This window comes from Populus alba, chromosome 11, assembly GCF_005239225.2.
Source record: "Populus alba chromosome 11, ASM523922v2, whole genome shotgun sequence".
NCBI lineage: Eukaryota > Viridiplantae > Streptophyta > Magnoliopsida > Malpighiales > Salicaceae > Populus > Populus alba.
In genome coordinates this window covers 11,927,023-11,940,397 of record NC_133294.1, presented here as the reverse complement: position 1 = coordinate 11,940,397, position 13,375 = coordinate 11,927,023, and positions in this window count along the sequence as shown.

Sequence of the window (13,375 nt, the reverse complement as noted above, 5' to 3'; positions counted from 1 at the left end):
TTCAACATTAGTCTGTTGAAAGTTAGGCTTTGGAATCTTCTTTAATGTTTGGTTTATATGTTAGCCCTGGTTGAACTGATTTGTTTTTTTATGCTACTTTTTTTTAATTGATATATATTTTTTTTATTTTATCCTTTAATATTGAGTTGGTTGTGATGTGGACACCTCCCAAGATATGCTAAAATAATATTTGAACGATTTGAAACTTGATCATTGATAAGTACTTGTATTGAAGAACTAAAGTTATATGTAATGATCAATCTCACCCTACATCAATAAAGAGAAGCGAACGAGTAGTATAAAATCACAACGAAGTTGATCGATCTTTAAAAGAGTTTGGAAGTTCAATCAAGAAATTAGTATTTGAATCACTCAATTTTTTTATTAGAAAAAACAGTCTTTTTTTTTTTTAAAAAAAAAAAAAAGTCTCTGGAAAGAGTATTTATACTAGAAAGAATTGTAAGTCTAATAAGATATCACTAGAAATCTATGGATGTCTAATTTCTAATACAACTAGAATCATATTCAAATTCCTACTGTAGCTCCAGTTATGACCAAAACAGTAGTGAAAGGTCAAAAGTGGCAAATTAAAATCTTTTTATTTCAATCTTTTTTTTAATGTCTGAAAGCCCACCTACAAGTCCTTCTTGAATATGACTTAAGTTAATTAAGGCATATACTTCATTATTAATATCTTCTTTAAGTCCATCTTAGCACATATGTTTTGAAGAAGTCTATTGAAAGCCTTTTAGCCCTAAGTCTTATCACTAAACCAACTGGAACCTTTAACAGATCTCTTAGTGTTGTTTGGATAGTATCATTCTCTCCCTCATTGAAAGGATTTGTTTTAAGTCATCACCTAAATCAAATAAAGAGATACTAGAAATATTAAATGTAGCACTAAAATCATACTCACTTTGTAAATCCACCTTATAAGGATTGTCATTGATCCTCTCTATGATCTGAAAATGACCATCTCTTTGAGGCATCAATTTTGATCTTTTTTGCTCAAGAAAACTTTCTTTCTTCATATGCACCAAAACCCAATCTCCTAGTTTAAACCTTACTAATTTTCATCATCTATTAACCTTGAAAACATATTGCTCTTTTTTTTTTCCTATTTGTTGTCGTATCTTTGTATGTAAGTCTTTCACCCTTTGTGTTTTTTTTTATTACCATCAAGACTAACCCTTTCATCAATAGGTAAAAGAATCAAATCTAATGGTGTTAAATGATTAAAACCATAAACAATCTTAAATGATGAATAATCAGTACTAGAATGCACACTATGATTATATATAAATTTAATAAATAACAAACAATCTTTCTAATTTTTAAGATTCTTTTGAATGATAACTCTTAATAATTGAGCTAAAGTCTTGTTTCCTACTTCAATTTAACCATTTGTTTATGGATGACAATTATTAGAAAATTAAAGTCCATAATTAGGCAAAATAATCTTTTATCTTTAAATAAAAATCTATCATTCCTAAAAAAAATCCATTAATTGCTGCAAGTTCACATTGGAAATAAAATTTAATGAAATCAATATCATCAAAATATGACTCTTTTACATACTAAAATCCTAAAAGTCTAGTATTCAAAGTATTAAGAAAAACATACCTTTATGATAATGCATCTACAACTATATTTTCTTTAACTTACTTGTATTTGATGACATATAAGAATGTCTCAATAAATTCCATCCACTTGGCTACGAGTTACACTATTAAGCTTTTTCATTGAAATAGGCTACGAGTATTTTATCCTACATTAAAACAACTCTTACCATTTTAGGTGTAAGCCACTCCTTCACAACCTTAACATTAGCCTCATACATCTCAATACATTTTGCACTGACAACATATCCAAGAAAATTAATTTTTTGTATGCAAAAGTCACTCTTCATTAGATTGGCATATAAAATTTTCTTTCTAAGCACATCAAGTACCTATCTTAAATTATCTATATGTTCATTTAAACCTTTACTATAAGTCAATTTGTCATCAAAATAAATAATTATGAACCTACCAATGAATGCACATAGTATATGGTTCATCAATCTCATAAAAGTACTAGGTGCATTAGTAAGTCTAAAAGGCATGACTAACCACTCATACAAGCCATATTTAGTTTTAATAGTTTTTCATTTATCACATTCTTTCATTATAATATAATGATATCCACTCTTAAGATCAATTTTAGAAAACAAACAAGATCTATATAATTAATCATTAAACAAGTTATCTAATATAGCGATAATATGTTATTGATTGCTCTAGAATCAATACACATTCTTCAAATACCATATCTTTTAGGTATTAAAATTATAGGAACAACACATAGACTTTTGCTCTCTGTAATAATCCAATTTTAGATCCCTTAAAATTGTTGTATAAAAATTACATATTTTAAATCCAAAAAAATAAAAAAATCTTAAATCCTAAAATATGTTGAGGAGATAAACTTTTGAGCCACAACATATCAAAATACCAGAATAATAACCAGATTAGGATATTTTCATAAAATGGGTTAAGGATAGACTTAATGGAAAGGAAGTTCAAGGTTGAAATCCTAATTTGACCAAAATTAGAAGAATTAATTAACTTTAAGGACTTAATTAAACTACTAATAGGCTTAATTGACCTATTGAACATAATTAAAGGAAAAATAAGTTTGAAAACCAATTGGGCAAAACTTAGAAGAATTATTTGAGTATAAAAACTTAATTAAACTTCTAATGAGTTTTAAGGATTCAATCAATGACTTAATTGAAAGAAGATTAGGTTTGAAAGTCAATTGGGTAAAAAAATGAAGAAATTAATTAAGTTTAAAGACTTTATTAAACATCTAATGGGGTTTATGGATTCAATTAAAGACTTAATTAAAGAAAAAAAAAAAACAAGTTTGAAGACCTAATTCAAATCAATTCATAAAGATTATAAGATTAGAGACACAATTAAAACTTTAAAAAGCTAAAATTGGTGAAACAAGGGGTTAATTGAAACAAATTTAAAGCTTGAAGGCTGGTTGGGGTCAAATTAAAGAATTTCAAAATCAAGAATCAAAGTGCAAAAGGCATACGAGTTTAGGGATTGGAATTAATCAAATCAGAAGGCAATTTGAAAGAAATTAAAAGTTTGATGTTTGATATGGGTCAAATTGCATATTCTGGAAACCAATGATTCATTTATAGAAGGCACCCAAATTAAATGATTTAAATCAAGGTTTCTAAGGGTGAAATTGCAAAGATAGGAACCAAATTAAAATTCACCAAAATCCTAATAAAAAACCCTAATTTTTAGTGTTTAAGTAGATGATGTGTCACTCATTTTAATGAAGATAATGAATGACATATCATTTGGTTCTTATGTCTTCTTTTTTAGCCAAAAAGATTGACCGGATGCCACTTTCAAGTGAATGAACGTGACACCTTCGACTACCTTAGAGGCTCTAACTATTACCACTCAATTGAGAAATATCTCCTCTACAAGGATAATCTACTCTCATCAAGCATTTATATTTCATTCTCTTCAATGATGTTGATAACAGCTTGACCCGAGTAAGCCTCTCATGTGTTGATAGATGTAGGCTGATTAAGGACCAATATTCCAATAAATAAATGGAGATAAGGTTTGTTCCTGATGGTAGATATACATCCTCTTTAAATGATTCATGTCAACCTACAACATGATTACATCATATTTGTCACGATGATCTCACCAAAGTAGCCTACTTAGTCAACCATGATTGAAAAAGAAAGTTTCATGTTTGAGTGGACTTTATGGTTGCCTTATCTTAATAAGTTTGAGCTCACCAAGGGATAAAATAAACTTGAATTCACATTTCTAAGGAGATTAGAAGAAAGGGTGAGAAAGAATCTTTTATAAACCACCCATCTTATACAAAAGCATCATAGTTTTTGCAACCTCTTGGTTTTGGCATTTGGCTACAAAAGAAAATGGTTTAGAAGAAAGTCAAAAAGAAAAAAAATACAAAGGAAAATGAGAGAGGAGAAACACGAAAAAAAAATCACAAAATAAAGGAAACACTCAAGGTTTGATAGAAAAATACAAGAACATTGCTTGCAAAGTTGGGAGGAGAATCAGAAAGGCATTCAAGCTAGGGATTATAAGCTGAAGGCAAGAAAGAGGTAACAAAATGCAAGAAAGAAATCAATAGTAAAAAAAGCAACATTGAGTTTTAATAGGTATACACCTACATTTGATGAGGGGGTATGCTTCTTTTAATACTTTTCGTATCTTATTTGAATGTTTATTGTACATCAACCAAGTTATAATTTTATGGACAATAATTGAGTTTAAATGTATTTGTTCATGTTTGTATTAATACGTATATGTATGTTCAAGATAGTTTTAAATGCATGATTTGATGATTTGAGATTATTAATGTGATAATATTTGCATGTCGAAAATGAAAATTTTGATGTTTAGGATGATTACTTATTTTTGTGTTTGATTTAAATGCATTAATGATTAATTTTCCTAGATTATAGCCTTATTCTGTTCTGTGACATGATGTTAGGTTTAATCTAGCCTTTATACATGTTAGGATGATGAAAACAATGTTACAATAAATGTTATAGTGTTTATGATGAAGGAAATGCATTGTTGATTCAGTGGTTTGATTTGTTTAAACTACTATTTCATCCTACTTTCTTATTTTCTTGAATTTTTTAGTTTTAAGCAGGTCAAGTTAGGTATGCTTAAGTTAGTTTTGATAGGTTTATGTTTTCCTTATGAGGTTTTGGCATATTTCTAGGCATTTCTAGGTTTTTTTTATTCACTATTGAACATTCATGGTTACAGATTTTCATTTCCTACAAATCAATGTTTTAGATTGATTTATACAATTTGGTTGAAGCCAAGATTCATACAAGTTTGTTCTCTACCTTTGATTTATCAATTAATTGCTTATCTTAGATCAATTGATCCTTGGAAGTTTGAATGTCAGAGTTTTTGTTCTTGGTCACCAAGCTTGATTTCAAGCCATTCTTGGTTTGTTGTTCTTATCTAATACATCATTTTGTATAAATCTTCCATTATATATCTACCTATGCTTTTCAATTGATGAAATACGGTCCATATCATTGATTGTGTTTCTAGGCTAGTATGAATTTTCTTCATGTTTTTGGCAAAATTTCAAATAAAAATCTTTTTTTGATCTTTTTTCTTTTTACTGTGCATGGATTTTTTTTTTGGGCTTTTGGGCTCTAGGCTAAGAAGTCTAAACCACAGAGATGGGCTGAGTCTATAAGCGTAAAGGCATGATTGGCATGCCAAAAATTTTCAAAAGGAAAAATACTTTTTTTGTCCTTAAGGAGTGCTTGTCAAACATGGTCTTAAGACAATTTTTCTCTACTGTTTTTTTCCAACCATATTTCTTTTCCTTTTTTTGGTGTTTGCCAAACATAGCCCTTGTTATTTAAAATTAATTCAATTTTTTTTTTTTTCTTCAAGGGATCTACTTGCAATACTTTTATGTTTCTCATATTATGCACATTTTCATTTAATATTTAGGATTTGACTTACACGTAAAGTGCTTTTCTTATATTAAATAAACAAGTTTTTTTAAAAAAAATACAAAAACAATAAAAATGTTTCTTTTAAAAATACATTAAATATTCTAATTTTATAATGATCAAGTCTTTCAAATAAAAATCATATTTGTATAAAAAGATTAATACATGGCATGATTTAACTTTTTTCTTACTACCAAAATTCAAGAAAAAAATATTTTTTTTTTTGCATGTATTTTTAGATTTAATAATAAGTTTATTAAATTCATGAGAACTTGGTCTATATTTAAAAAATTCAAAAAAATCAACTTGTTTATTTTAATATCAAGGATTACAACTTATATGCAAAATGTCTTCCCGGTATTAAAAAAAAATTGCAAAAATATATTTGGACTCTAGAATTACTAGTTTAACCCACAAATTCATAGTTCACTCTACTGGGGTGGAACGACTTTTAATCATTAGATATAGTAACAGTTGGAAGAAACACAATAACGTCTTATAAATCAGACAAATAAACAATGCAGCTTACTTAAGGTAGGGTGTACTAGGAGGGTGATGTGTTCTCTTTATACACATCTGGTTCCCTTATCTAAACTCTAAAGATTAGTTAAGGTTTCTAATGATCAAAATACTAGGTGACGACTCCAAACCTTTTTAATTGATAAAGAATAAGAATTCCATGTTCTTTTCACTTACAACCGAAGGACCTTGATCCGAGAGGACAATCGCTACAATGTTGTACATGAGCAATACTCTCTCAAATGTAACCCTTCAATATTAAATCCTTCACTTGCCTTTAAAGCTTCTTTGTGTCCTCATGAATACTTCTATAAACTAGTATATTAAGAATAACTTAACTTGGTACGAGGTCATTTTGATATTTTATTCCTTTTATAAGTGGCAATACACTTGGGATTTCATTAGGAAATACATCTTCAAACTCCTATAACAAAAAAAAAAAAAAACACTAGAAACACAAGAATCAAGTTCCTAAACTCTTTGTTCTCCCTCTTTCTTTCTTATCTCCACTCAATTTCTTTCTACACTAGTCTTCCCTTTATTATTTTTTTTTGTTATAGTCTTCAAGTTTATCTTTATTGGCTGAAACTTTACATTTGGGTGTTTCCCTAGTTTTCATACACTCTTCTTTTCTCACCTTTTTTTTCCTTATCTCCACTCATTTTCTTTCTACGCTCGGCCTTCCCTTTATTTTTATTTATATTTTGGTCAAAGCTTTCAAATTTGTCTTTAATAACCAAAACTTTACCTTTCTAGTGTTTCACACTCATAAATCATCTTATTTTCATCTAGCCTCATAACCTCACCATTATTTTATAATAAGGCATGTAAGGCTTCTTCTTCTTTTTTTAGTTTCCACTGATCTTCATACACTTGTCTAGGTGATAATGGTGTAAACTTATATGTTTTCCCATTTTTTTTTTCAATATATACCTATTTTTAAAACTATCATGCTTAGTTTTCATATCAAATTGCCCAAAGTCTCCCCAACAATAGATGTGCAGCATGCATAAAAACAACATTACACAAAACTTCATCATTATGTCTCCATACTGAGAATGAGATTAAAACATATTTAATTACCTTAACTTCTCCATATTCATTAAATGATTGAAGTTTATACGATTTATCGTGCCTAGTAATAATTAAGTTCAACTTTATAACTAAAGTTGTGCTAACAACATTAGTACAACAACCATTATCAATAATCATATTGTATACTTTATTTTCGAAAGATATTCTACCTTTGGTGCTCAATATCTTCTTCACTAGTCTAAACATTTAAAGATCTCTTTATAACCAAGAATTCATCATTAACACTATATTCAACATCACTGGCATCTTTAAGTGTTGTCATGCTTTAACATTCAGATTCATCACTAGTTAACTGTACTTTGTTAATCTCTCAAAATAACAATCCTTTTATTTGGACACTCTAATGTATAATGCTCAAGTTCTTAACACCTAAAACATTTAATCTCTCATTTATGCTTCTGTTCAACATTACCTCTTCTTTTTTCCTCTATTGCCACAACCTACTTCTTAACATATAATAGTTCGACAACTTTAGGTACAACTATTGACTTTGTTTGTGCATTAACCTCTCTTCTAAAATTTAACTTCCAATCCTAAGAGGATCATAAATAATCGTCTAGTCTAGCACTACCTTTTCTTTTCAATTGCTTTTCCGTCTTTATAGTTATGTCTCATATCTTTATTTATGAATAATGCTGCAATTCAACCACATATCAATATCTCTATTTAAACCACTTAAAAATTTAGTCATTGTGGCTTTCCTATCTTCAAAAACATTAGCTCTAATCATAGTTATTTTTATCTTCATAAAATATTCATCAACACTTTTAGAACATTGAGATAAATATTGCAATCTATTATATACTTCTCTATAATCATGATTAGGGACAAACCTCTTCTTTATGATTGCTTTCATCTCCTCTCATGTGTCAATAGGTATTTTTTTATTAGGCCTCCTACTAAAACAAAACTTGAGGATAATTTTACGAATATCAATGTAAATTTATGCGAAATATAATGACAAAAAGAAGACACAAAATAAAAGTAATGTTAAAGATTCAAAGAAAACTAACTAATTTAAGAAGTCAAAATTCAACTCCAATAATTTCAAGAATACATTTAAAATAAAGTAAGAAAGATCTATACTAGCCAAATTTTAATGAAACAAGGCAAGATAATCCAAGAAAAACAAGAATTCAATTTGGCAATACCAAGATTTGGTATGTTCTTATTCAGCAAAATCAAGAAAATATTCAAGAAACTTTTGGTCAACCCTAAAATTCAAGGGTTTGTATTTGATTATACCCTAACTTGTCAATTCAATCAATTCTTGTAATTCTTCCTTCAACTTTTTTTTTCTTTTTTTATCCATAAAATTCGACAAGTACAAGATTTATTTATTTATTTATTTTTTTTTACTCTAGGCAAAAATCAAGAAAAATAGAAGATCAAGATCAAGAACACAATTTTTATTTTATATGTTTCTTAAAATCAAGAATCTAAGCAACATGTTTTTCTTAAAAAAAAAAAAATACAAGGTTTGACATAAACTTTGAAATAATAAGAGAAGAATAGACTCTTTTTAAAATAAATAAATAAATAAATAAAAGAAACAAGATCCTAATCGAAACTAGAAAGAAAAAAAAATCAAGAAATGACACAAACTAAAGATTAAAGGGATATAACCCATTATAAGTATTAATATCAACTGATGGAAATACCTCTTAAATACACTAAAATCGTATTTGAATGGTTTGTAAATTGACCCAACAAGAACCTACCTTGGAGAATCAAAGTTATACGCAATGATCACACCTACCCTAAACTTATAAAGAGACGTGAACATGTAGTATGAAATCACAACGAAGTTGATCAATTTTTCGAAGAGTTTGTATGTTTAATCAAGAATTTAGTATGAGAATCACTTAACCACACAAAATATAGTAAGAATAATGATTTCTTTATTAAAAGTAATCCCTTTTTTCCCAAAAAACATTTAGCAAAGAAGATTTTATACTAGAAATCTTAAGTTTAATATGGATAAACCTAATGAATAATAATAACTCAATTGTCATAACCCGATTTTCACCCCTCTTTTCTTACCTTTTATTTTATAAAAATCCAAAAACAAATAGCAAGAAAACAAAAACAAATCCAAAAAAATATATGTTTATGTATTTTGCATTATTTTTTGGCATTTTTAGCGTCTTTTCAGAGGAATTAAAAATTCAAAAAGTTACCTTTTCATTTCAAAATTATTGATTTATTTTTCTCATTGAGTTGACATTAATGTTTCCTTTTTTAAAATAAATCAAAAATAAAAAATATTTGGACAAGGTGACCAAAAGTGAAAAAAAAAAAAAAAAAGAGCAAAGTGATTTTAGGTTGCTTGGTCACCAAGTTTGCTTGGGGACCAAGCAATTAGGTGGAAAAAAATAAATTGTTTTGCCTATAAATAGTGAGGGAATCTCACACACACAAAAAGAGGAGAATGTTTTTTTTTAAAGTGGGGTGTTAAAAAAAAACTAAAACTAAAATAAAAATACAAAAAGAAGAAGAAAGAATTCTCTTTAGCTCACTCACACTTATACAACACAAAAAACCATAACCCATTTTTTTACACAAGTCACCAACCACCACAACTAAAAAAGAAGAAAAAAACCCTAACCCCCATCTTTAGAACACCAACCACTCTCACTCTTCACTAGCCGTTCCGCCACCTATAGTCCTTCTCATTGCCTACATAAATTGGTCATTATCAACAAGACTACCATTATTAACAATCTAGTAACATCCACTATGAGATCCTCACTAGTAATTCCCAATCCTCATCTTTAGATCATTTTTACTTCGTAGGCGCCACAAATGTTACCCTTATATTTTCTTCTTCAACACTACTAACCACCCACACTTCATCTCCTATATTCCAAAACTAATGGCCACATCTCTCAACTCAAATCCTCTATAACACCAAATCACAAGCTAAACATACATCTTTCAGTAGCCAACAACCTCCCAATAACAAGCTATTACCCAATCATTGTTTGTCTTGACTCGTTTTCCAAACCAACACTAATAGTCATATAAATTGAACCATTACCATTGTGCCAATGGACGACAACAACTCCTTCATGTCCATCCATTTGTACAACCATTAGCCACATGATAAACATCAACCCTGATGACCACAATAACATCATCTCTATCTTTTAGCAGTTGCATCCTTCGTGGTGCATCAACACCCAAATCGAAAACAAACCGTGACTCATTTATCATCCCTTCTAACCAAATCAAATCACCCAAACCTGAAACCATCAAGCCACAAACCCAACTTTTTTGCTGACCTAACCAACCTCTTCCACTGTTACTAGCAAGACCTATTTTCTTCTACTGCTTCTTTTTCCAGTGTTAATTGTTAAAATAACCAAAAAGAATAAGAAAAAAAAAGAAACAAATATGTGGATAAAATAAAAGAAATAGATAAAATGAATTGCTTATATGACACTCTTTGCTTGTAGGTAATAATGATCATTCTCGCCAGCATACGAAGAAAGAGGAGAAAAGCCAATCCATATCCTTTTTTTTTTTTTTTGCTTTACCTATTGTGGCATGTAAATCATCGCACTTTGTTACAATTCCTCCACTTCTATTACTATTTTCACACCTCATAAAAGTCCAGCAGTTCCCTCACCATATTATGTCCATCTAGATTTAATCCAATAATCTTGGAAGGTCAATTTATAATCATGTGGACCTCTTGATCATGTAGTCAAGCAACCCCCAACGAAGATGATATAAGTCCTAGAAAACCAAGAAATCAGGTTTGAAAGGAGTATGATACAATGAAAATTTATCCCAAAACACCAGCACTATTGAAATAAGAAACCTCTTCCCAGTGAATACTAATTCACAAACAAGAAGTATAAGAAAGATGCTGCAAGGTCAGTTATACCTTGATAGGTAAAATTTGTTTTTTGTTCTAGCGAAAAAAATATATATTACATTATGCAAAACACATATTTATTTCATAAATCAATGATTACTAAAAATTTTAGCTTACAAAACCTTATATAATGGTTCAACTAGTAACTCTAATGAATCTAAAACTTATGGGCTAATATTTACCCACTTACAATAAATCCAAAGTATGTTAAATAAGCCCAAACACAAGAAGATAATAAAAATTACAAATTTGACATATAAACTAAAGTTGTTTTACCTAATTAAGCAGAAAAACCTTAGATAGATAATTTTCCTAGTTTAAATAATGTCATGTATGAAATTCTTATCCTAGAAACACTAGGATCTTTGTTGCCACCTTTAGATATCCAAAATAAGCTAGGAAATCGATTGTTGAAGTTGCCTCCCTTTTAGTTTTCCTATTTGTCTAGGATAATTAATTATAGCTTTAAAGAATCCTCTCAAAACATGAAAACTATCGTTGCCTTCCTTTAACCTTCCTCAAAGGATTAAGAAACTCCCCAAAATAAGCTAACCAATCTATCATTAAATATCACTAGCTCTTCTTTCATTGTGTAGTTAGGGTGAATAACGAATCCTTGTAAGAAAAGAATTTTGGAACATTAATAAGTCCTTGGCACACTTGGAATTTATGTTACAACTCATTAAATATCATTGTAGAATTAGAAAATTCCCAAAATAGGAAGTGCACAAGTCAAAAGGAAGTAAATAACAAAACTCGTACAACTTGTTCTGACCTATATCGCAAGGCTTTCCCGAACTTTGATTGACCTAAAATCTTACTCCAATATAGAATAATATTCCAGAAAACTTTAGGTAAATTTTGCAGCATGGTTCAACAGTTGGATTGAGAATTATGATTGTTGTTGTAAAACAAGATAGTAGATATAATTACGCTAGAATCTGAATATCCATGTTCAACCTTTTCTTGGATCATATCATATAACCTTAAATAACTTCTTCTTGTTTTTTTTTTTTTTTTTTTTTTTTGCAAATTGTTGAAATTGTGAAATTTGGGACAAAATGTTTATTGTTGTGTATATTTTTTTTTTTGGATTGATTAAACTTTGATTATTGGAATTATGGTGTGTCTTTTTTAATTTGAGATTGATTTGATGATTTATGTTGGATTGTAAGTATATTTTTAGGATTAGGATTACTAATTGAACATTAAATCTTGATTCATAGATTATGTTTGAATTTACATTGATTTAGTATGAAATTTGAATGAAGTTCGTGAAATTAATAAAATTTATGTGGATTTTTGGTGTTGCTTGATTTTAAGTTGAATAATGAATAAATAGTTTGTTCTAAGATGACATCTTGACTAAATAGCTTGATTAAAATGCATTTTTGTGTTTTTACCAAACATGACTTTAAACTAATTTTAATAAATTTTCAAATCTTTGGAAGATTATTTGGAATTAATTTTGAGTTCCCCATGTTTTTTTACCTCCTCATATTTTATATTTGGAATTGTGAACTACAATGGAGGTACTTTTTCAATATTAAATAAATCAGTTTCCTTTTATAAAAACAAAAAAAAATATTTCTTTTAAAAATACAACTTTATTTCAAATTACATATAGCCAAGTCTCTCAAAAATTAAAAAATAATAATCATATTTGCTTAAATAATAATAATAATAACAATATAAGGCATGATTTAACATTTTTAAATACAAAAATTCAAGAAAAATAGTTTGTTGCTATATTTGCATGTATTTTTGGACTTAATAATCAATTTGTGAAATCCATGAGAACTTGCCCTACATTTTATAAATATGAAAAATTTTATTTTGTTTGTTCAAATATCAAGGATTATAAACTTATATGTAATATGTATTCCTGATATTAAAAGAAAAATATATAAAAATATGCTTTGACATTAGAATGATTAAGTTTTAACGTAATAGGATAATGAATTCCTTTCCAAAGATGACTTTTTTTAACATTAGATAGATCAATAATTAGAAAACATAACAATACCTTAGTTTATATCAGACAGATAACAATACAAATTACTTTAGGTAAGGTGTACTAGAGGTGATATGTCCTTTCTATACATATTTAGTTCCTTTATCTAGATTTTGAGACCAGTCAGGGTTTTCAATGACCAAAATACTAGGTGATGTCTCTAATTTTTTTTATTGATAAAGGACAAAAAATTCTTGTTATTTCCATCATAACCACAAAAAATCCTAGCTCAAGAGGACAATCATCGCAATGCTGCACATTTGTAACACCAATGAACCTAGATTTAAATAAGGGCCCTAATATATTTTAAAAGGCCTTATAA